The sequence below is a fragment of the Puma concolor genome, chromosome C2 (assembly GCF_028749965.1).
Source record: "Puma concolor isolate L17-30 chromosome C2, mPumCon1.1.hap2, whole genome shotgun sequence".
NCBI lineage: Eukaryota > Metazoa > Chordata > Mammalia > Carnivora > Felidae > Puma > Puma concolor.
In genome coordinates, this window is record NC_141675.1 from 25,215,412 (window position 1) to 25,239,854 (window position 24,443).

Below are 24,443 nucleotides of genomic sequence, written 5' to 3' on the forward strand. Positions count from 1 at the left end.
CAAACTGAAAACAGCACAGCCCATCAACAGAAGAGTGAATAAACGAAACAGACTGTGGCCTATTCATACAAAAGCATACTGCTCAGCAATCGAAAGGAATAAGCAACTAATATACACCTGCGACAAGGACAAATCTCAAAACCATTCTGCTGAGTGAAAAGAGGCCAGACACAAAGGAGTACATAGTGTATGACTCCACCTATTTGTGGCAAAATTAATCTAAGGTACAAAAGAAAAACAGAATAGCGGTTGCGTCTGGAGGGGCAGGGCAGGGCATGAATGAGAAAGGATTGGAGGAAACTTTCTGGTGTAATGATAATGTTCAGGATCTCGATAGAGACTTGGGATGCATTTGGAAGAACTCATTGAATGGCACATTTAAATTTTGTGCATTTCACTGAATGTAAATCTTACCTCAGACATGAAAAAGGGATGCAAACAATAATGTGATGGGCTCTAGTTATTAATATGCCTGCTGAAATGTTTGGGGTGAGGTGTACTTGTGTCGGCAGCTTGGCAAGGACTGATGGATAGATATGTGATATAGCAAGTATAGTAAAGTGTTAAATATAGAACTTAGGTGGATGGTATATAGGTGATCACTGTATAATTCTTTCAACTTTTCAGTTGAAATTTTTCATAATGAAATGTTGGAAAACAAATCAGTACTTAAACAGGACAAGTAACTTCTGACCCTGTGTAATGTTTTCATTCACTCACTGATTCAAAAAACTTTTACTGCATGGATGCCTGGGTGGCTCATTCCATTGAGCATCCGACTCTTAGTTTTGGCTCAGGTCATGATCTGGTTCCTGAGACCGAGCCCCACATCGGGCTCTGTGCTGACAGCATGGAGCCTGTTTGGGATTCTCTGTCTCCGTTCTCTCTGCTGCTCCCTCTCTCTCTCTCTCTCTCTCTCTCTCTCTCTCTCTCTCTCTCTCTCTCTCTCTCAAAAATAAATAAACATTAAAAAAAGCCACTTTTACTGCACGCCTATTATATGCTAGACAGCCCACCCTTGCCATCATACCTAAGACTACCTGATCAGTGACCCCCAAACACACTGTGCTGAGCCCCATTGCATTGACCAAGTGCATCTTTCAAGCCTCTGTTCTATTTTGCTGCCTCCAAACAGTCCTCTGAGCCTGCTTCTGCTCAGGAAGCTCTGTCTTTCTTCTCAAGGTCTGTTCGTGGCTCTTGACCAAGTTGGGAAGGGCCAGGCCAGGGCATAGGATGGAAGTCCAAGACCTGGACAGATGTGGGCCTGAACAGCTGGTTCTGGCATTGGAGGCCCCCTGCCGACTGCAGAGGCCTCAGGAAAGCAGAAACCCCAAGTGACAAGTCAATCTGAATTCACATTATGTGTATTCTAGGTAGCTAGGAAGTCTCACTTTATATACAAGATACAAAATAATTCAAACCTTTTACATTTAAAAGCTGGTCAAGAATCAGGTAGTATTTCTGAGCTGTAAACTGAGCGGGTTAAAAGGTAGGTTTGTGCTGCTGGCAGGTAGGGGAGTCACAGCCACGAAGCAGAATTACCCCTCACGCTTCTAGAAGGATTGCTCTTGGATTATGTAAATCTTGAATTACGTGAGGTCTTTGGGGAGGCCTGACTCCTGCAACGTGCAGACTCCCTGTGGGCTGAATCGAGTGCACTGGACTCTGCAGCATAGGGCAGGGGACACCAAGAGAGGGGAGCGGAGATCTCCGGGCTGGCAGAAAGCAAGAGGGAGTGTTGTACAGGGTGCATGGGCAAGAGAGTATGTGGCGCCACCGGGGACAGGGCCGAGCAGTGCGTCTTGTTCCACAGCTCACTGCCGACACTGGTTCTTACAGGAGGCTTTGTGCCCATGTGAGCTGGAGACGAGGGAGTCGTTTCTGCCACTTCGGCTCTCTCCACGCAGCCTCGGAAGTCTTCCCCACATTGCCATCTTCTCCCTTTTCCACGGCACCTCCCGTTCAACCCCTCATCACTCTCCTTGGGACACTTGCCTCGTCAACTATCTGGATGACCAGTGCCCCAACCTCCACACGTTCCCTCGATCCCTCCTTCACACTGCTGGCAGAACAGGCTTCTCAAAATGTGAATCTGATCCTGTCCACCCTACCGAAACCTCCAGGGGATGAAAGGAAACCTTCCTGGGTTCCGTGTGTCCCACCCACTGCTTTATCCTCTCAGCCAGGCTGAATGCTTGTGTGACCCCCACCCCGGTCCATATATTGAAATCCTAACGCCGGAGGTGATTTTAGGAGGTGGAGCCTTTGGGAGGTGCTTAAGTCATGGATGGGGATGGAACCTTCGTGAATAGGATTAATGGTCTCATGAAAGAGGCCTGACAGAGCTTCCTGACCCCTTCCGCTGTGTGAGGACACAGCCAGGAGGTGCCATCTCTGAACTGGGAAGAGGGTCCTAACTAGACATCACATGGAGTCTGCTGGGGCCGTGACCTTGGACATCCAGCCTCCAGAACTGTGAGAAATAAATTTCCATTGTTTGTAAGTCACTCAGTCTGTGGTATTGTGTGATTGCAGCCAGAACTAGGACACCCCCGTGGGCACTCCACCAGCCTGGCTTCCTTTAACCTGCCCTGGCTGCGTTTCAGCCTCGTTCCTGCCATCTCCCACCGGCTGCGTGGCTGTGGCACATTCTATTTTTCCCTCTTCACTCACTTAATGTCTCTTCTTTCAGTTCGCAGATCGACATCACCGGCTCAGGGACACCTTCTCTGGTTAGGTCCCAGCCCCCTTATTTTCAGCTGCCGCTGTTCCAAGGGCCTCTACTTGGGAGCATTTCTTCCAGTAAGTTTTTCTACATCATCTGGTAGAATTGGGTCCAACAGAATTTAAACTCAGTTCTGTTCCTGTGTAGTTTCCACCTATCTTTTCCAGATCAGGAAAGCAGCACCCACAACACCTTGCACACAGAGGAAGCAAAGACCCAGGCACTCAACAAATAGCCATGGGAAGTATGAGAAGCCATGTTTTCCAAACGGTGGTTTGTGATTCATTACTGGATCGATTGAGTGGGTCTCAACCACCACCTTTTTTTTTTTTTAAAGGAAACTGAACCAAACAGACTAGAACAGAACAAGGTGTAGCTATCAGGATATGTCACAGAAAGAAGGGGTCAGTTTTGTGTCCTGAATGTTTTGTTTCAGTTGTTTGTTTGTTTGGGTTTTTTTTTTTTTTTTCATATAAATGAGCTTGTACCAGGCCATGGGATGAAATATATTTCCCCGTATCCCATAGGTCAGGGTCAAAAATGTTTGGAGAACTCTGGTCTGCTGGGATCATCTAGTTAAGTATTTCTCCAGGACACTTTCATCAGCCAAAAATTCCTTTCAAAAGGGATTTCCTAGTCAATTACAGTAGAGTAACTCAGAGCAAACTACTGACTCTCATGGAGAGAAAGATCTCCATAGATCTCAGCTGCCTGGGAGATGCACAAGAGTCAAAGATGTTAAAGACTGTGTCTGTTTGCATCATCAAATCTGTTGAGTGTAGAACTTTCCAAACATGTTTGAGCACTGAGTATCTCCCCCCTCCTTTATTTTTAATCACCCTGAAATACCTCTGACTCTCTCCCTAGATCCTACTTTGGAGACACACTGACCCCTGCCTCAAGGACCTCACTGCACGGTCCTTGTTGGTATGATGGTGGGTCTGGGGAGGTGGCTGACCCCTCACCTTGGCATCTGACCTCCCACTTGGGTGATGATTTTGAATGCACCTTCCTCATACACTCAGAGACCCACTCCTTCAGACATAGACATAGGTGCCTTTTTCCATTATCCCCCAATAGGCCTCCCGGTTGCATCTGCCTAATCTTTCCTGGTCCTTCTCTGCCAAGTGCACGCATTTGCAAGACAACACCCTGTCACTGGGGTAACTCCTGGGCCATGAAGAGAAGGAAGTTAAGTGGCCCACATAGGGACTGAGCTTATGAGCTGGCCTCATTCTTTATGCTTGGTCACGTGGAGTAAAATGATCAGGTGCTCTGCAATGAATAAAAGTAACTCCTATCAGCCCAACAGAATGCAGCCATTCTCCTATAACTGACAAGGAGGTTAGTCTGACTTCAAGGACAGTCTGGGAGTTGGGATGTCTCCATTCTAGACTGTGTCCTCGCAGTAAGACTTGGGCATACTCCTGGGCCTTATGGGTAAAGTCAAGTGTTAGTCCTAATGATCACACTGACACAGAACAGAAGTGAAAAGGGCCTCAGAGGCTTTAGTTTATGACTTTGAGTGAACAGATGAAGAAACTGAAGCCCAGAGAGGCCAAGTAACTTATACTAGTCCACACAGCACTTCAGTAGCATAAGCACAGATAGGACCTCAGATGTCTAGCTCCTATTGTAGCCCATTCCCATCTGGCCAGGCTGTCATCCTAAGGTCCCTTCTATAGCAGTATTTTCCAGCACGTAATCATTGTAGAGGAGCAGATGGCAAACACTGCTCATCATAGAGGCCTTTTAATGGGCTCCAAAAAAAAAGGACAGGAAACAACTATAGAAATTGTAATTGTCTAACAGCAACATTTGCATATTATGGTATTTCTAAGTGCTTTAAAAAATCTTATTAGCTCAATATAAGTACATGAAGCATTTCCTCATTTCCCCTTGGCAGACCTTTTTCTTAATTCCAAATAAATGGCATCGGCATTAGTGGGTGTTTGTGCAACCTCTTAATTAATCAAGACTCTCAGGTGCAGTGGATAGAAATGCAGCAAAACCAATCTGAACAAAACAGGAACTTTGGCTCATGTGAGTGTTAGGTCATCCACAATTAGATTCAGAGACTTAAACAAGATTGTAAGTAGTTCTTTCTCCTTCGCTCTCACATGCTATCTGGACTCTATATCTCTGTGTGGTTGTGGCCTCATTTTCTCCTCAAGATAGACTTTCTCCACATGGGGAAGATGTTTGTCAGCAGCCCATTTCCAGCTCTCCCACCAAACTTAAGGATTCTTTTTTCCTCTAACTTGAAATAAAAAATCCTAGGGAATGACTGACTGGCCCTGCTAGGGACTCATGACCACCCATAGACCAATCTCTGGGAACAGGTGATTGGGTTACTATCAATGGCTTGGCCCAGATCATGTGCCCACACACCTATGTCAGAACTTCCTTCTGGATCAACAGTCTCACTAGGCTCTGATATTAAGCCTGGGGAGAAGCACTTCCCACACCAAAATAAAGAGCCAAACATGAATGGTTATCTGACTTGGAAAGCTGAGATTGTCCAAGAGAGACAAGAGGTCTGCCTAAATTCCAGAAATGAAGTCATTGCTTGGGACAAATATTTACTGGTTCATATCATGTTCACAGCTATATATTTGCAAAAATAATGCAACATCGTGGATCTAACTCCATGGCTGATCTAACTCCTGTTCTCAATCCCTTACCCTACCTTTTAACTGGAGGTTCCAAGTTACATAATTCTGACCAATAAGACCTAAGTTCCTGTTGTCTCTGTGGTTCTTGGAAAGCATATACTTTCCAGATATAGTTGTTGTCCCTTCCCTCTTCTTTCTGATGGAAGATGGACGTGATACCTGGAGTTGCAGTAGCCATCTTGCAACCACGAGGGAAGGACCAAAAGAAGTCTGTAAGCCGCAAACCAGAGCTAGCAAGCTGTTGCCTTGAGACTTTTTGTTATGTAAGAAAAACAATTACTATCTGTTTAAATCATTAAAGTTAGCTTACTTGCAGCCAAAATATTCCTGATACAATGGATAAATCAGATTCATACGTAGCCATAAATAAAATCTTAAACGTTAGAGTCTGGTATAGGTCTCTGTCTTTCAGAGTTTTCAGTTCTCTGTCTTTTCAAACTTTGGGGAACATAAAGAAGACACAGTTTTTTTTTTTTTTTTTTTTTTTTTTACCCAGAGGAAGCTTACAATTAAATAGAGCTTAAAATTTAGGCCAGTGTTGAACAAAGAATTCCTTCTTATGTTTAATTCCCCAATGCTGCAATTAAGCCCATTTGCTTTTTATTTCATCCTCAGTAGAGCTCAAGAATGGCTAGTTACCATCTTTTTAAATAAGGAAGATGACTTAATTAAAAATACTCTTCCATCTCTGTGGTGTGTGTGTGTGTGTGTGTGTGTGTGTGTGTGTGTGTATGTGTGTGTGTGTGTTTCTGTTTATTTTCCCTGGCTAATTAATACCAATTTCTTGGACTTTCTTCGTAGATCTTATTTTTCAGACCTCTAATCATGTGATATTCGATCAAACAAAATTTACAGTTAGAGTTTTTAAAAACTTGCATGGTCACTAAGAATCTCTTATCTAACTGGAGGATAAGATTGTAATGACTTTTTGGCCTCCTGTTTTTGAGGCCCCCGCCCCAAAGCTGGAGAATCATAACCTCTCCTGGTGGTTAAATCTTCACATGTGGGACTCCGGCCCCAAATTCTGGAATCAAGATTGCCCTTGGGCAGAGGAATCAGATGCAACTTAGGCTCAGAGGCACCTGACTCTGAATGGGGTCTGCCATGATCATTGTAGGCACACTATCCTCGTTCACCAGTGACTAGATTCCTCACACATTCTTTAATTTCCTCTGCTAGGGGTATTTTCCCTGTCTTGTCTTAACCTTCTTCTTCTGGTAACTGTTCCCTACTTTTCCCTGTGAAATTGTCCCTCCTTTACTTCCAATTTTTGTGGTTCTAGTGGAACTGACTCCTTCAGCCCCAAGGATGAGCATATGACTCAGTCCTGGCCAGAGGGTCACATCATCTTGGCCACAGTGATTGGTTGAGAGATGACCATGTGACCAAGTCAGGCTACTCAAAGCTGGTGATGCTCAATGATGGGACTTTCGTAAGAATGGGAAAGGAAAGCTCTTTCCTCACAGGGCTGCTGAGCCTGGGGAATATGACCCTAGCATTTCTGGCAGCCATCTTTTCTCCAAAAGGTACAAGCTCCTAATAGAGCTCATAAAAAGGGAGGGAGAGGGAGAGAGAGAGAGAGAGAGATAGAGAGATGGAAGAGAGAGGTGGAGGGGGAAGAAGAGGAAGCCAAATCTCGAAGATACTGTTTGAGCCCTGGATCCAGCCTGGATTGGCACTTTTTATTGACTTTCTTATTTCATGATCCAATACATTCTCTTTTTGCTTAAGCCAATTTAAATTGATTTCCTGCCCTGAATCTGACAAGTCTTCTGACTGGGTCTCCAAATCCTATTTAGATTAGATACTTTGGATGCGCCATGAACACACCTCCCACTCAACACTTCAACATCTTCCATCCTAGGGACTAACCTCCTGGGCCTACCTGAGACTCAGGTCCTAACCTGCTATTCCCTATAGACTTTACCCCCTGAATATGTCCTCACATGGCTATTGTAGCACAAACCCTGTACCCACCCAAGTTCACAGCGGTTCTTTTACTGGGTGCTGCTGAAGGCTCACAAGGCAATCCTTGCCTGTGCAATACCCTTGGGTGCCTGGAGTTGACTCTCTCTGAGGTACCTGGGAGTTACAGCGTCCTACCCCGGGGCTTCTCTGAGCTAATGGCTGACTGATGTGGGTGTACACGTGCCCTATTTCTTTGCCTCAAGGAAAGACACACGTTGCAAAACACTGTATGCTCCAGAGCTCTTTGCAAGATTGGGCTGAGAGTAGACTTCACTTGAAACTGCATCCTTATTGAGCTTCTTCTCCTTCCCTATTCCTTAATAAATGACTGGCACAAGAATCCCTATTTCAAGTTCTGCTTCTAGAGAACCTGACTTGTGGCAAATTGTAATTTCCAAAGGTGGCAACCACAGGGCCTCTCATCCCACATGCTCTTCTTACAATGTGATTTGTCTCACTGGGTGGGTGTCTGTGTCCATCCCCTTGAATTGGGGAGGATGTGTATGGTGAAAGTGTCATTATGTGGCCATGAGGTTAGCTGCATTTTGGAATGATTTGTTGTTCAACAGTAGAATCTGGAACACGACCTAGGACATCAGTCCTTAGCCTTTATCCAAATGGGTTATGTGGCCTGATCCTCACCTGTCCTGTTTGGCAGCCCAAACAAGCCAAGTTCTGGTATCCTCTGTTGTTAGTCTTGATGGCAAACACATTTGGAAAAGCTTTCCAGGTTTCCATCATCTGGAAATGGGACAGCATTGGCATTTGTCAGTGATCATGGTCATTCCCCCAACACCCAGGGGGTTTATGTATCAGGAATAGATGACACACTACTTGTTGTGTGGTCAGGCAGATGAGTCAGGGGCTATATTTCACCTCCAGAACACATTTTACTTGTAAAATTAAAAACACTTTCTGGGAAATTCCCGAATGTCAGGACTTGAAAATCCCGAAGCAGTTGTTAATTGTATCTTGGTTTTGTTTAAGTAAAAATGTTAATGAAAGTTTCTTTTAAGTATCATAATGGGAACCAAAAATAGGAACTCAAAGGTGAGGTAAGCTGCTGGTTCTCAAAAAGTAACAAGAGTACTTTTTGTCATCGTCTCCCTTGTGGGCCAAAGGGCTCTCCCTTCCAATCATCTGAGGATGCATGAGTCTCACTGTGCAAGCCCCACAGAGAGTGCATGTGTATGTGTAGATTTTTAAGAGCTCAGAGGTGTTTCTCTTACGTATTTCAGCCCACGTTTTTAAAACGTGAACATGAACATCTGAAAAATATAGACCCATTTTTAGAAAGATGTACTCACAAAATGCGTGCCTACCTAGACAAAACACCACCTGATATCTTTGGCTTAGTTTTATTTTGTACTAGGGACAAATAAGAAAGGCAGGAGGGAGGCCAGAAGACTGTTTTGGGGGAGTTTTGCTTCAGGTTGTTAATTTTATACTTAAAACAATCTGTATGCCACTGAAATTTCAAGACTTATGTTCATTGCTAATTTTCTTATCTATCTCTATAAAACCAGGAACTGAGCAGTGGGAAATCTAAGGGGATGGAGGAAATCTAGCTGGTGAGAAGATCCCATTTGAACAAACTGTTTCTAATCCTTTTCTTACATTCCTTTATTTCTGACTGTTCTGGTTAGCTATTGCTGCATAACAAGTAACTCCAAAACCTAGTGGCTTCAAACAATAAGCCATTTTGTTATTTCTCATGATTTTTATGGATCAGGATTAGGGGGAGGCTAGACAGGGTGGTTCCGGTCGGGTCGCTCATCAGTTTAAGTCAGTGAGAGTGCTGGCCTAGGGCTGTCTGGGCATCTCTTTCTCTCTCCATGTGGTCTCCATGTGGGCTGGCTTGGGCTTCCTCAAAACATGGTAGCCTCAGAGCAGTTGGACCACTTGCTTGGTAGCTGAATGTTTCATGAATGAACACCAGCTAAGTGGAAAATGCTTTATCTTCTATCTACAGAGGTCACATAGCTTTGCTTATGCTTATACCTCATTCCATTGGTTATGAGTATGCAGCAAACTGCTCAGATTAAGGAGAGGGAAATTATACTCCACTTTTTGATGGGGGATTGGCTCTGGAAGAGCATGTGGGACGGGAGATATCATTGCAGGCCATCTTTGGAAAACACAATTAGCCACACTGCCCAAGCCTCATTCCTCAGTGTTCCTGTTGATTTTATCAACTACCTAAAAGCTTTTTCCTAATTTTCTTTACACCTTAAGGTAACCAGAACCCATCTCTCTAGAACCCTGGTGTGCACACTCTCTGTTATTTAAAATAAAGTTTACTTATAGACTCTTCATTAGAGCCTCTTACTGGGATAAAAGAAAAGACAAGAGTGGAGATGGCTTTTGGAATCAGAGTTTCCCTCCTTAAAATATTGAATCAGTATAATGACCCTGAGAGGAAAGGAGAGTTAAGAATAAGACCTGCCTTATTATGTCTTGACCATCCAGGTCCTGCCCTACATGACTTAACTAGCTGTTTTTTTTTTTTTTTTTCCAAAAGTGATTAACAGTTGTAAAATATTGATAATTCCTTAATAATAGCATTAGCAAAGATGCTTGCTACTAACGCCTGCAGAAGAAGGCAGATGTTGGAGTCTGGCCTCTTGCCATCCAGCTGTTGCTTAGCTGAGGCCACATGCCAAAAGCAAGATTTAGGCCTGCGAAAAAGCCTCTCAGGCTCTTTCCCCAGACTGCCAGGCCTGTCAGCCCGACTCTTGATACTTGGGTCTGGAGTCAGTAGGGCTGAGAGAAAAGGCCTCAGTGGTGATTGACAGAGAGCTCTATTCCAAAGCTCCCATTTCAGCCCAGTAGAGAGACGACAGACAACAGGAGGGAGGAAAGTGGGCCTGCAGCCACTGACATTTAAACCCTTGAAATGTGTTTCAAAAGGGATGAGAACAGAGTGAGTTAGGAGGAGGGAAGAACAGGCTTTTCAAGAAACATTATTAATCCAACATATAGGCATTAGCTCCTGGTATGAATGGTGCTATGGTCTGAGTGTTTATGTCCCCTCAAAATTTATCTGTTGAAATCCTAACCCCTAGAGTGATGGTATTAGGAGGTGAGGCCTTTGGGAGCTGATTAAGTCATGCAGACAGAGCCCTCATGAATGGGATTACTGCCCTTATAAAAGAGGCCCCAGAGAGCTCTCTTGTCCTTTCCACCATGTGAGGTTATATTGAAAGGATGTCATCTAGGAAGTGGGCTCTCATCAGACGCTGAATCTGCGTGGGCAGCGGTGGGGGGGCGGGGTTGCTGATCTTGGACTTCTCATCCTCCAGAACTGTAAGAAATAACTGTTTGTTGTTTATAAGCCACCCTGTCTATGGTATTTAGTTATAGCAACCTGAACAGACTAAGACAAATGGTATTCACCTGTTTATTCATTCCTTTGTTTGTGTATGTATTCATTCATATTATTTTATAAGCCAGGGAATCCTAGGAAATGGAGACATGACTAGATCAGAACCCTCATGTATTTGGGAAAATAGGAAAGGAGTAAATGGCTGCATATCAGGCAATACAGTTAAATCTCAGTTAACAAAAATCTCTTGGAAGGAAGCCCCTTTATATAAAAATCATATTTGGAAGGGAACAAAAACCAGAAACCTTGAGAAGCTATGCTCATACTGTAGAGCATGAACCATATGCTAGCAGCTAGGGGGGAAATGACTCTTAACTGTTCAGAGTTCCTTCTATACAGCACAGGAAGAGTGGGTGGAGGCCCCTATGTTTGTTTGCTAATCGTGATGTCAACCTTCAACTGTCTAATCTCATATCACACACATTATCTCATATTAGCATAGTAGGTACTCAGGTGTGCTAAAAATAAAACATTTCAGAGGGGGTGCAGAGGTGGTAGAAACTTATTCCCAATTTCAGGATTGGCCCCCACTATGCATAAGTTTTGGTGGGGGGGGGGGAGGGGGTCACATTGTGCCAAAGCATGAGCAGGATTTAGCAACCCGATCTGTGTCATCAACATCCAGGATGCCATCCACAGAGACATCTTTGCAGTGTCTGGTTTTCTATTGTTGTTTCATACTGCTCTCTGCTGTATTAGCCATAAGATCTGGTACAACCTCCTGTTGGTCCAGGTCTCTCAGCTAACTCTCCGGCTGCTTTAAATACATGAGAGGGGCGCCTGGGTGGCTCAGTCAGTTAAGAGTCCGACTTCAGCTCAGGTCATGATCTCGCAGTTAATGGATTCGAGCCCTGCGTCAAGTTCTGTGCTGACAGCTCGGAGCCTAGAGCCTGCTTTGGATTCTGTGTCTCCCTCTCTCTGCTCCTCCCCTGCTCGTCTGCTGTCTGCTCAAAAATGATTAAACATTAAAAAAAATATTAAACATTAAAAAAATATTAAACACATGAGAGTATTTTGTAGTTCCTGTGCCTTTACTGACTACTGTAAACTTTGAGGGATTTACAGCCCTTTACCACTTTTGTGCTTCCCTCAGGTGCTCAGGAGTTGTTCTGTTTCTTCCATGGTATGGTACGGTCCAGTGGACCTGGAGGCTTCCTCAGACCCAGCTGCCCAGACAAACCATGCTGAGTACCAGCCGGAGCTCTACCTGGGACAGGAACCATGAGTCCCTTCTGGACTCCCATCAGTATTCCTTCTGGAATTGGGCTTTCCCAAACACATCTCAGGTTTTTATTATACCACCCACCATTATTATTATTCACTTTTATATCAGATATTCAGTTTTAGAATTTCCATTTGGTTCTTTTCTTTCTATAGGTTTTATCTCTGTGCTGAGATTGCCTATTTGTTCACTCATCAGAGATATTTTCTTTATATTCTTGAGAATAGCTATAATAGCTGCTTAAACATCTTAATCTTATTCCAACACCTGACTCATCTTGAGGTTGGTCTCTGTTGACTAATCTTTGTCTTGGATATGGGTTACGTTTTCCTTTTTCTTTTGAACATCTAGTAATTTTGAAAAAAAATTTTTTTTTCAACATTTATTTATTTTTGGGACAGAGAGAGACAGAGCATGAACGGGGGAGGGGCAGAGAGAGAGGGAGACACAGAATCGGAAACAGGCTCCAGGCTCTGAGCCATCAGCCCAGAGCCCGACGCGGGGCCCGAACCCACGGACCGCGAGATCGTGACCTGGCTGAAGTCGGACGCTTAACTGACTGCGCCACCCAGGCGCCCCTAAACGTCCAGTAATTTTGGATGGTACTGTGGACCTTTGTGAGTGATACATTGCCAAGACTCTGGATTCTGCTATGTTACTCTCAATAATATTGATTTTTAAAACATCTTAGCAGGAAATTAACTATGCTGAGTTACAACTCCAAACTTGGTCTCCTTTGCAGTGGGTGGTGCTTAGGGTCTAGTTCAGGGGTCAGGCAGATTTAATACAGTTTGGTGCTTCCCGTCTATGGCTCTCTCCTTTCTGGGCTTCTGTCCCCTCACTTTCCAGCTGCTGTGCTCACTCTGAAATCTGTCGTCTGATTCCTTGGCCGGTGCGACTGTAGGTTTCTGGTTCAAGTTTGGGCTGCCCTGCAGGGTGCTAACTGGGGCCTTGATGAAAAGCCATTAAAAAAAAAGGGAAACCCACCCACGGATGTTTCCATTTTTCAAATGTCACCTCCCTCCCAGTTTCTACCTATTTTCAGTTGCTTTTCATTGCCTTCAGAGAGTTGTTTCTTAGATATCGTCTAGAGTTTCTCTGTAGAGAATTGGTTCAATACAAGCTACTTTACTGCGCTGAAGTGGGATTTGCTGTGCTTCCTTTTGCATATACTGTAAGGGCAGGATATTGGGTCTCTTTTTGAGGGACTTAAAATGTCCACTCACTCCGGCACCTCCTCACATTTTTCTCCCTCCCTGCAGTATGGGATGATATTATGCCCTCGGGGGAGGTTGGAGAGACCTTTATCTGCCTCTTTAAGAATTGGTTTTTAATGTTGAATCTCCCTGGACAATTGAACTCACAAGCTTTTGAGACCCCCAAGACTTTTCTTTGTCTTTCTGCTGAAATAACCATTCCCTGAGCTATGGATGCCACACAGTTTAGCTGGTTCCCCAATAAAGATAAGGGGTGAGATGACAGGATGTGTTGGGATCGGGAAGAGCATCAGTATTCCAAAAAACCTGTTTGTCCATCTTAGGCATAACACCTGCGTTGAGTGATTACTTAGTTGTGGTCTAGTATGAGCGAAATTCAGTATATCTGATATTTAAGTCAGTAGTTTTAAGTAGTTAAGCCTTCTTATTTCATTCATCCATTCATTCAAGTATGTTTTACTCATTAAAAAAAAACATTTAGGGAATGCCTATTATTTATCAGGCCCTGTGCTAAGTACTAATTATGGAATGAAAAGTGTGCTTATTACAGAAATGTCAGGTGTCAGCAAATATTAGGAGGGAACCGTAAGGCAAGCCTAGGATTAAATTTTACCTACTCTTTTGAGCAGCCTTGAAGCAATACCGATTTTGTGGTTTTAAAGTGACTTGGGACAGTGAAGAAAGCTCAAGAATTTTGAGGCAAAAAGTTCAAGTTTAAGCCCACTTCACCATTTATTAATTGCATCGCCTTGGGCAAGTCTGTCAATTTCTCTAGGCCGTTATTTCCATTTCAGTCATTAGATAACTGCCCCATGTTGCTAGACTGAAAGCTTTCTGAGAATAGGAACAGCGCCTGTTCCTTCCCTGCCGATCTCTGTTCCTAGTGTAGTGTTGGCACATAGTATGTTCTCAATAAATAGGTTACATTAAATGTGTAATAATAGCTCTTATTGTGTTTTGATCATCTTGAGAATTACTAGGATTCCAAGAGGGAAATATTCCTAATTGGATCCCTCCTTTATTCTAACAGCTCCCAGATACGCTTGTGATGCCTTTCAGAACATCTAGTGGCTTCTAATAGGTAATATCAGTCAGCATAGGCTAGCTTATGCTGCAGAAACAACTTACAGTTTCAGTGGTGTAAAGCAAGTCATTTCCTCTTCCTGTTACATAATCATTGCAGGTTAGATGGAGGGCTCAGCATGGACCGAACGTTGCCAGCGGCCTTGCTAGAGGGAAGAGAGAAATCTGGAAGGTCTCGTCCTGACAATTAAGTCATTTTCATGAAAGTGGTACACATCACTTCTGCTCACAATTCACCAGCCAGAACTAGTCATATAACCTCTCCCAATCACAAGGAGCTATGAAGACCAATTCTACCATAGGACCAGGAAAGGACCAGAAATATTTGGGGAACAGCACTGATGATCACCACAGGATTTTGAGCTGGTCCACTTGGGCCCATCTAAGTACAGGCTTAACAGAAATAGATAGGAACATCTTTTACACTCGGATCTTTTCACTGTCCCTGAGGTTTTGAACGACCACACTCTCAAGGGCTAAATGGCTTCTTAGGCAGTTAAATGAGGGTTGAAGTTGAGGAATAGGAGTTAGTCCTTCTGGATGACCCACAGGTCATGCTCTGGCTGCTCTATATGGGAGTTCATTGCCAAATATCAGTGGGAAGGATGAACAGCACTTTTCCTTCCTCTGCTGAAGATCTGTAGTGCTCCTGGACAAGTTCTAAGAACTGTTGTCTAGTTGTCTACAGGGTTTCCAAGTGTTATGTGGATGATTCTCACTTGAATAGAGGGAAGCAGGCTTCTGGACTCTGACTGTCGTCAGTCCTTGAGTCCTACCAAATGTTCCCTATTGGCATAGCCCTCTGTTTCTCTCAGCTTCCCTTGCTCCTGTTTGGCAACTTTGATCTATTCTTGGAAGGGGTGTGTGTGTGTGTGTGTGTGTGTGTGTGTATGTGTGTGTGTGTGTGTGTGTGTGTGTGTGTGTGTGTGTGATAATGGGTGGGTAGGGAAGGAAAGGAAATGTGATGGGGACAATGCTTCTACTTGATTTCATATTTTTCCATATCTTTTTAATTTTATATTTTAACCTTGACTTTCGAAACCCCAAAGCCAAGAATTTTACTTTTTTCCCCCTTGTATTGCCATGATAAGTCTCTCTTGTGGCACACTGGGTCTTCTCTAGTCTCAACTGAAGAAAAGAGGCTTGGTACAGCATGACAAGAAATACAGTGGGAGAGGGAAAGGAGTGGTGGTAGAAGGAAAAGCATATCAATTAATGTATCAAAATCTTATTCCACCATTTACTTAATGATTTATTTCCACAACCTTCTTTTCTATTCCTGTAGCATATGTAGGCTTCTATATATTCATCAATAAATATATGAATATATATATAATCTCTGATAATAAAGTTTGTCCACAAATGCAAGTCAGTAGAGCATTCCATTTTGTCCCATAAATGGAATAACCAGTGAAGGGCTATGGCTGTGGGTAGCTTTTGGTAAAGCCAGAAGGTTCATCAAGCTGCATGAGGGAAACAAGGCTGCAAATAGCCGCATGCTTCACACAATATTCCTGAAATTTAGTCTCACGGCTTTTTGCTCTAGAGAGCAAATTCTGTCTCAGCCACAGGAGGGCCCCTGCTCCCCTGAACTGCCTGTTTGACAGCCTGGGAATTCAGAGGAAAAATGAGGAGTAGATTCAGGAGCCAAATAACAATACATCCATGGGTTTTGTGATGGTGTGAATGGAACATTTGGCAATCATACGTTTCCTCAAACTGGCGATGTCTATGGGGGCATTTGCAGAGCGCTACTCTGACTACACTTTGGACAAAAGCCCCCGGCCTTGGCCAATCAGTGCATACATATAAAACATCCTAACAAGCCCCCTGTCCCCACCCCAATTCACACTTTCACACAGCCGAGGGTTACAGGGCATGTCTGGATGCTGGCACGAGTGTGCCCCGCTCCACTGTGACCAGGGGCACCACAGACTGGCAGGGGGTATGTCTGGGAAGGCTGTGCCTCTCACAATAAACAAAGGGCAGCGGGTTCCTCCAAAGCCACTGGCTCTGGGGCGCAGAACTCTGGCCTCTGCCACCATGCTTCCTCATAGAAACCAGTGTCACTCTACATGGGGCCGGCTTCCTGCAGCCATTTAGTGTGGAGCAGCTGGCCAAACTGTGATCTCACTGTAACTGCAAACCCACTTAAAATATTAACCGTGCTGATAAAGATGAATAATTCTTGTACCTCCAGGGCACATAGGAGTTTACTTCTCTTTCCTGTCAGTCCTGAAATGCTGCTGTTCAGCTGCCCTGTACAAGAGCTGGGTTTCATGGCCATGTGAAAAAATAGAATAACAGCACTTCAGGTTCCCAAGTTTTTGATGGGTCTGCTTTCTGCATAAGTTGTTACTGCTCTTTACAGAATAATGGGGGACTGAGTTACTTTGAGCTAAGCTGGGGGTGCTGAGTTTGGTGACACTGTGGGGAGAAGGAGGGCACAATAGAGGGTTAGCTGGGATTCTCCTTCCCTCCAAGCTTCAGTGTAGCTGGGGTGCAGCAAAATTGTTCCGGCTGCTGGTACCCATGGCCTTCATCTTCTCCGGAGTGGGGTGATGCCGCAGAGGCCAAGAGAGAGAATTGCTCCAGTGGGGGGTTCTTTTAACTGAGCTTTTGCAAGAATTGTACAGTCTGGCCACGGCTGCTTCTTATGCTTGCCTAGGCTGGCTTAACTCCTCTCCTTTCCATGAGGGGTGCTGAGAGAACCAGCTTCCCCATTAACTTGGGGCCTGCATTTTATTGACTGCGAACACTCAGGATCCCAGTTCTGGGGCCATCTGTGACCTGTCGTGCTATAACAGCTCGGTTTTCCCCGTGTTCAGCTCCCTCCCTGAGTACTTAGTGTTAAATCATAGGGGGAGGAAGTGTGAGCAGAGGAAAAACAGCACTATTACATGACCCCCGATGAGACCGCTGTGATAGAATTAAAAGCTGCCGCCCTAGGACATTCTAACAGATGACATTGTGAGGTTGCCAAGGTAACCCACCAGGATATAGATCCAGCATCTTTGGGGTTGACGCTGGGTAGGCGAGGTCAGTCAGAGGTGAGTCCCAGCTGCCCAGGGTCTATCCCCTGGCTGGCCAGTGCAGGGCAGCCAATTGGAAAATCGAGGTTGACCTCTACACAGCACAAATGAACCCAACATTGACTCCTCATTGGGTATGCCAGGTGAAAGAGAATTAGAATATTTCAGATTTTCAGTGTAGGTTACGTGGAGCCTTGAAAGATCTGGATGCTAATGACTCATCCATTCATTCCATAAATGTTTATTGAACACCTACTAGGTACCAGATTGGAAGTGTCAGAATATCTAGGGAGGGGAGTTGAGAATTCTAGAAAACCCTAAAAAAAGGCAGATTCAAGCAGGGAAAAAAGACATTTAAGACATTTACAAATAGTACGTAGGAAGAAGAAAATGGAAACCATCAGAATAACTTATTAACCCCAATGATCTGGTGTTAAAAAAAAAAAACACACTTATGTGCAAAAATTTATAGAATGAAAATGATTTGCTTAAAAGAAATCAACTTCTTCCCCCCCAACCGCAACCAGGTTATGCTGCATTTCCCCCCTTTACTCTTTATCTTCATTTAAATACTCCGTGTTTACTTTTGAACTTCTGGTTAACACCCATAATGTTATTTTTTTTCCCTCTGAGGTAAGGATTAGAAAAGATCAGAAAGATTTCAGATGGGCCCTGACTTGCGAAACTCAAGGCCTTGGCAGATAAATGACATAAAGATCCCTCCTTTTGGCCTCATAGGTGGGTGTTCAAAACCAGGGTGGTGCCACTGGACATTTGTCCCCACACACTACTGTTTGAACCTGGACTTGGGCTGACACCTGGTCTTGTTGTATTCTCCCAGTGGGCAAGCCAAGCTGGGGAGAGAGCGGGGGATATTGGAGTTGGTGGTGGTGAGTGATGCCCATAAGCGGTGAGCTAGAAAGAGAAAGGAGCAAAACAGAAAACACAAACAGAAACGGTGGGCAGTGGAGTGGGGGCAGGCGGGAGGGAGGGACACAACTGGGATGGCGATGGAAAGAGAAAACAAGGAAGAAAATATCTAAGAAGCTGTGTTGAACAGGCATTCCTGAAAAGAAAATAGCGCTTCTCTACCCCTTGGGGGGGTGTTATCAGTACCAGAAGGACCTCATTAAAACACTGTTGGGGCCTGCAACCTGCCCACCACTCTGTGGGCTCCAATGCCTAAGGCCCCCTCTTTGCCCAATCAGAAAATGTAGATAGTTAATTAGATTATGTCAGCTGTCTTGCTGCAGTCCTCTTCATAGTATTAATATAATAACAATGACAAGAGCTAAGTTATAGAGTGCTTCCTAAACACTTTACACATAAAACTCATGAGGAAGTGCTATTTAACAGATGAGGAAACAGGCCCAGAGCAGTTAAGTCACTTACCCAAGTCACACAGGGAGTAAGGATGGAGGCTAGGCCAACCCCAACTGGTGCTATGATTCCTGCTTTTAACCCCTACACTGTAATTCTGCTTTGTTTAAAAAGTTCCAAGGGGGAAAAAATGCTTTTTAATGAGTGTTCTGCCTCACATCTTCACTTTACTAAGTCAGCCCTGACCTGGTGCTTTATTTATATAACTGTCTCCTTGGGCAACCTAAAGTTGCAGGCCAAGATGGTCCCCCAGATCTTCTGAAACCTTAAGGACACCTGAAGTAGGCAGAATACAGCGGGCGTGGCAAGGGGTGGGCGGCATTATCCCTTTCATTAATCACTAACTCTCAAATACCTTAGACGCCTGAGATGGCCCACCTGTGGAATGGGGAGGAGGAACAGTCCACTCTCAATGGTCCTGCCACACCCTCAGCCATCAGCACCTTGGTGGCTGTCACCATCCACCACTCCAGCTCAAATATTTAGGGAACCCAGTCCCCTAGGCGCACTCTAGCCTCATACAACCTTGGTTAGAAGGGGTCGAGGGAGTGGTCTTGGCGCCTGGACCTCTGCGCGGAGGGGCATTAGGGTTGACGGTGGGGTGCGGCGTGTGCCGCGCGCAGGTGGCCGGCCGCGTGGAGGCAGCTGCGCGGGGCGTCAAGGGGGTGCAGGGCGCCGAGGGGCGCGGGGCGGGCCCGCTGCTCCCGCGGCGGCTGTCAGGGGCCGGCGGCTCCCCCGAAGATGCAGCGCAGCATATTTTGCACATGAGTTCAGAGGAAGAGGAAGTGTAGCCGGCGGACGCGCGGCGGCGGCGGCGGCAGCGGCGGGGGCGCGTCGGGGCTGGAGCCGGAGCGCGCCGGGCTCAGGGCGCAGCGAGCGGGAGCGCGGCGGCCGCGGGTTCCGCGGAGGGACGGACGCACAGATCGCGGGAGGGACATATACCGGCGCACGCCGCGCAGCCGCTTCCCGCCCCCACCCACTGGTGCCCACGCCTTCCCCTTGCCGCCTGCTCTGTATGGCACAAACTTTCCTCCCGGGACGGAACACGCTGTCTCAGGGAGCCCGCGCCGGCGCCTTCTCCTCAGCTCGTCCCTAACGGTAGGTGGGCGCGCGGCAAGATTTGGGGTGTAGGCGGGCACAGGCCCTGCCATCTGGCCCCGCGGACCGGGACCTGGGCGGGCAGGAGGAGCTCCGCGTGGCGCCTCCCTGCAGGTTGCCGGGGCTGCCAGAGGGCCACCGCCCCCACCACCACATCCCCTACCGGGGTTGGATGGGTCAGCGGCGATCCACGACTCGCAACGCTCTTGGCCAACTTTTTTTGAAAAAAAAAAAAAAAAAAAAAAAAAAAAAAAATCATCCGTGGCACGCAATGGGGAGAGGCACCCTAGAGCAGTTTGTTAGGGGTCGTGGACTCTGCAGGCTCGGGGGTGCCTAAGAAGGAAGCAGAGGGGAAGCTTCGAGGCTACAGGTGGGTCTGGGACACTGCTGCAGGGGGTCCTTGGCAAAGATCTGGCTGGAGCCGGCTACGCAGTCCAGGTTCAGGAAGGCACGAGGCTGCGGTGGGGTGGGGGTAGGGGGTGGAGGCGCCTCTAGCCGCCCTTTTGCGTGCGCCCTGGGAGGTGGGTTTGTTCCTGGCGCAGGGGTTCTGGATAGATGGGAGCAGACCTGCCGTGTGTCCAGGGGAAGCGCCGCAGCCACTGGAGGCACAGAGACTCGGGGCACGGGAAGTCCCCAGCGCTGAAAACGGCATCTCCCCTTCTGTAAGGGGACTTCTTTCCTCGTCCTAACCCGCTTTCCTAGGCTCAAGGGACTCCAGGGTAGGTCAGGTCTTGGCGGGGTGATAGTGACGTACATTTCAGAAAACCGATTGTCAGGCATGCAACACTCCCCCTTCCCCCTGACCAGAGCCCGTGCCCTTGACCTAGGATATCGCTGTCTTTGGCAGCGAGAACCGCGTGGAGGCCAAAGTGCTAAACCCAGGCACGCTCCCTGTTGCCTCCAGTTGCTTATGCTTAGTTAGCTGCTCTATGTGGTTGTGGGTGGTCCCCAGGGACACTGAAAAGTGGCAGAGAGTTTGTTGGGGGGACTTAAACAAAAAGTGTGTGTGTGTGTGTGTGTGTGTGTGTGTGTGTGTGTGTGTGTTTAATCCGGCACAAATCTCTATATTTGAGTGGCTGCCCTGGGTTTCCAGCAACAGTCCCTTCTTGTAATTGGCACAGCTGTTTTCAGATGCTGGGCGCGCAGTCAGACTAGGCGTCTTCAGCCCCTGCCATCGTGTGTCATCTCAGGATAACCAAGGCCATGCCAGGAAGGAAGGCGGGAGTAATGTGGGTGACCTCTGGGCCTGTGGGTAGGGCACGCTGTGCACCCCACTTGTCCCTGGCTGCCAGGATTCCTAATTTGTATCTCTGAACAGCTGAATTCCCTACCAAGTTCAAGTGACCCCAGATGTCACCAAATCCCACGGAGGGGTTAAGCAACAAGCTGTTTAGGTCTCTTTGGTGCGTGTGTGCTAACCTCAGTTGAAATCACTTGAACCTCAGACTGACTCTGCATCCTCTTTTGCCTTCAGTGGGGTTTCTGGCCCTGAGAGCTGGGGCATTATCCTCTGTATATCATGTGGCTGGGTTGGTTTTTCTTTGTTAGTCTTTTGACTTAATGGACTTGGGGCGGATGGAAGTGGAGTGTTGTGCAGTTCGCTAATAGATTGGTGCAGGAATTGAAAGAGAACAAATTGGGAATGAGTTCTTTTTCTCCCTCTTGAGCAGGAATTTTTGGCTTCCATTCAAATAATTGCTTTGTCTGTAGGGAAACAGGCAGAAAATCTTTGGCATGAGTGATGTGAGTTCCTGTAAAGCTACTTGTATTCTTCCAATCTTCACTCTGCAGCAGAATTGAAACTATGTGGGCCCATGGCTTGGTGGGCATGGGTATCTTGTCAAGTTTCTAACTTGGTGGGCTAAGGAGAGGGCACTATGAGTTTTTCTTTCCCTGACCTATCTCATTTTTAAAAAATATAAACAACTTGCAAGAACAGTAACTACCCAAATACACATATCTAGGGTGTAATTTTGCAATATTGGCTTTATTACACATCTGGCAATTTATTCATCCCTCCATCAGTCCCAGCTTATTGTTTTATGCCCTTTAAAGTAAGTTACAGACATTGGCATAGGTCACTTCTAAACAGTTCAGTGCACATTTTATTATTCAGAGTTCATTATATGTTCGTGATTTTTTTTTAGGGTAAAATTAAAATTTTTTAATGTTTATTCATTTTTGAGAGACAGAGAGACAGAGCGTGAGTGGGTGGGGGTTGAGAGAGAGGGAGTCACAGATTCCCAAGTGGAGTCCAGGCTCTGAGCTGTCAGCACAGAGACCGACACGGGGCTTGAACTAACGGATGGCGAGACGGATGGTAGGACGTCCAACTGACTGAGCTACCCAGGCACCCCTAAAGTAAAATTTATATACATACAATGAAATGCACAAATGTTGAGAGTCATGTTTGCATAATGTTTTGATAGATGTGTACACCTGTATAATCCTAGTCTCTGTCAAGATAGAAAATATTACCATCACCTCAGAAAGTTTCCTCATCCCCATTCCCCCTTTCAGCGGCAACCACTGTTGATTGTTTCCCACTGTTAGTTTAGTCTGTTCTTGAATTCCTATAAATGGAATTATGCAGTATTGTGTAAAGCTTCTTCCACTCAGCATATTTCTGAGATTCATCCATTTTGTATATGTCAGTATTTTGGTCTTTTTTTATTGCTTAGTTATATTCCAGGATATGTCCATATCACAGTTTGCTAACATATTCCCCCAGTTGATGGACACATGAGTCAGTCCCAGGTTATTGGGGTATTGTGAATGAAGCTGCTATGAATATTTGTGGACAAGTCTTCCTAGGGACATATGTTCTCATTTCTCGTGGGTAAATGCCTAAGAGTGGAATCGTTAGGTCATAGAAGAGGTGGATGTGAACCTTGTAAGAAGCTGCAGGATCTTTTTCCAACACGGTTGTACCATTTTACAGTCCCACCAGCAAAGAATACAAGTATGGGAGTCCAGATACGACAACCCTATTTTCCTATCCCAAAGTCAAGAGCATGGTTTGACCAGTGTTTGGGGGTTAGAGGGTACAGAAATTGGACGCTCGAGACAGTGCGAAACACATTGTTTTCATAGGTGGAGCAGCTGTAAGAAATCCCTGACTCTGCCAGTGAATGAGTTTACACTTAAATTATTGCAGATGATCAGACAAATATTTTATTTGTAGAGATCTTCAGAGAAGGAAATTCCACAGGGGAATGTACCCTTGGTTGTTAAAGAAGATTGATTGAGTGCTTTCTATATAAAGAAAAATAACCCCCACACCCCACAGAATTCCAGTACACTTCTGCTTAGAAACTCCTGGGGGATTTCTGACGTATTGGTCTAGTTGATGTGAACTTGGTGGAGGAGATTCCCGTTGGATTTCACCGGCTTGCGCAGCTGGCTGCTGAACGTGGTTGTGTTTGCTTTGTGAGGCAGATCAGATTTGGCTTTTTGAAGGCTCAGAAAACAGCTTTCCTGTTAAAGTGATTTGGACTGTCAGTGAGAAACATGACCTATCGACACCCTCTTGTCGTCCTGGCTGAGAAAATGGGTCGGTTCCCCTCAGGTCCTCTTACCCATTAGTCCCATTCTGTGGACCAGCAGCCGAACCCAGTGTGGACTGATTTAGGAACAGGAATTGAGCCTCCCTGACTGCTTGCCACCCCAGAATGAAATATTTGCATCTGGCCAAGGTGTCTCAATGGGCTCAGATGACAGATAGTATAGAGTCTCAAGACATTGCCCTGTTTGGGGACTGTTCTGATCTGACAGTCTAGGACAGTGCCTGCCACAGAATGGGGGCACAGTAAACATTGGCTAAACGATGACTGGTGACTCATGATGGTACCCGTCTGGGTGATTGCCCATCTGGAGGTTGACAGTGAGTGCCAAGATGTCAGGGCCCCAAGATGTACTTCACTAGAGGTTACTTAACCATAGCCTGGGAAACAGGTTCAAAGTGTTCCCACCTCAGAAGACTTGCCAACCGTAAACTTCCATTCTAGTAGCACTGTTCTTATTTCATTACAGATTTTACAGTATTATTAACAAAATAATAATTAACCCCCCGATGCTTACTCTTTGCCAACACTGTTAGGCACTTTACGTGCGTTCTTTGGATTTAATCCACATGGGAGGCAAGTACTATTCTTATCTGCACGTTAGCCTTGAGGAAACTGAAGCTTAGTAAGGTTAAGTAACTTGCCCTAAGTTGACTTTTTCGTGTTTCCTAGATGTAGGGAAGAGACTGTGATGTTCTGGTTTTGCAAAGGAGATTACGTCTACAAGCAAAGATTTCCAAAAACGTGAGGCCATGGTATAGTAGAAACATAAACTGGGTAGGGCACAACAGCATTGCAAGAAATGACACACTGGAATTATTTCTTTTTCTTTTCTGCTTTCTGGGTTTGGGGCAGCCAGGCCTGTATAGAGATACTAATTATTTTGGTGACAATTTACGATGTTGTCCGTTGAGTACGATTTTAGTTTTATTGGAAGAAAAGAAAGATGTTGCCAGCTGTTGAGTTTGAGGGTCTGTAGCTGAGCTGTCCTGTTCAGTGGCCACCAGATACATGTGGCTGTTTGCATTTAAATGTAAAGTGAATTAAAATGAAATAAAATTGCAGTTCAGCTCCTCAGTCTCACTAGCCACATTT

General features: G+C 45.6%; 1 protein-coding gene across 3 annotated transcripts in view; it reads left to right on the top strand.

Moving 5' to 3' along the window:
• The first annotated feature begins 19,493 nt into the window (after window positions 1–19,493).
• The window catches only part of RFTN1 (raftlin, lipid raft linker 1), a 208,162-nt gene continuing 203,212 nt past the window's right edge, over window positions 19,494–24,443 (top strand). Inside the window, exon 1 of one of the 3 annotated variants that reach the window (XM_086674239.1) lies at window positions 19,494–19,785. The gene's annotated coding sequence lies outside the window, so the exon portion shown is untranslated. Of the gene's footprint in view, window positions 19,786–19,848; window positions 20,156–24,443 lie in introns of those variants that run through there. The other 2 variants (XM_086674238.1, XM_086674237.1) reach the window with 2 other exon arrangements.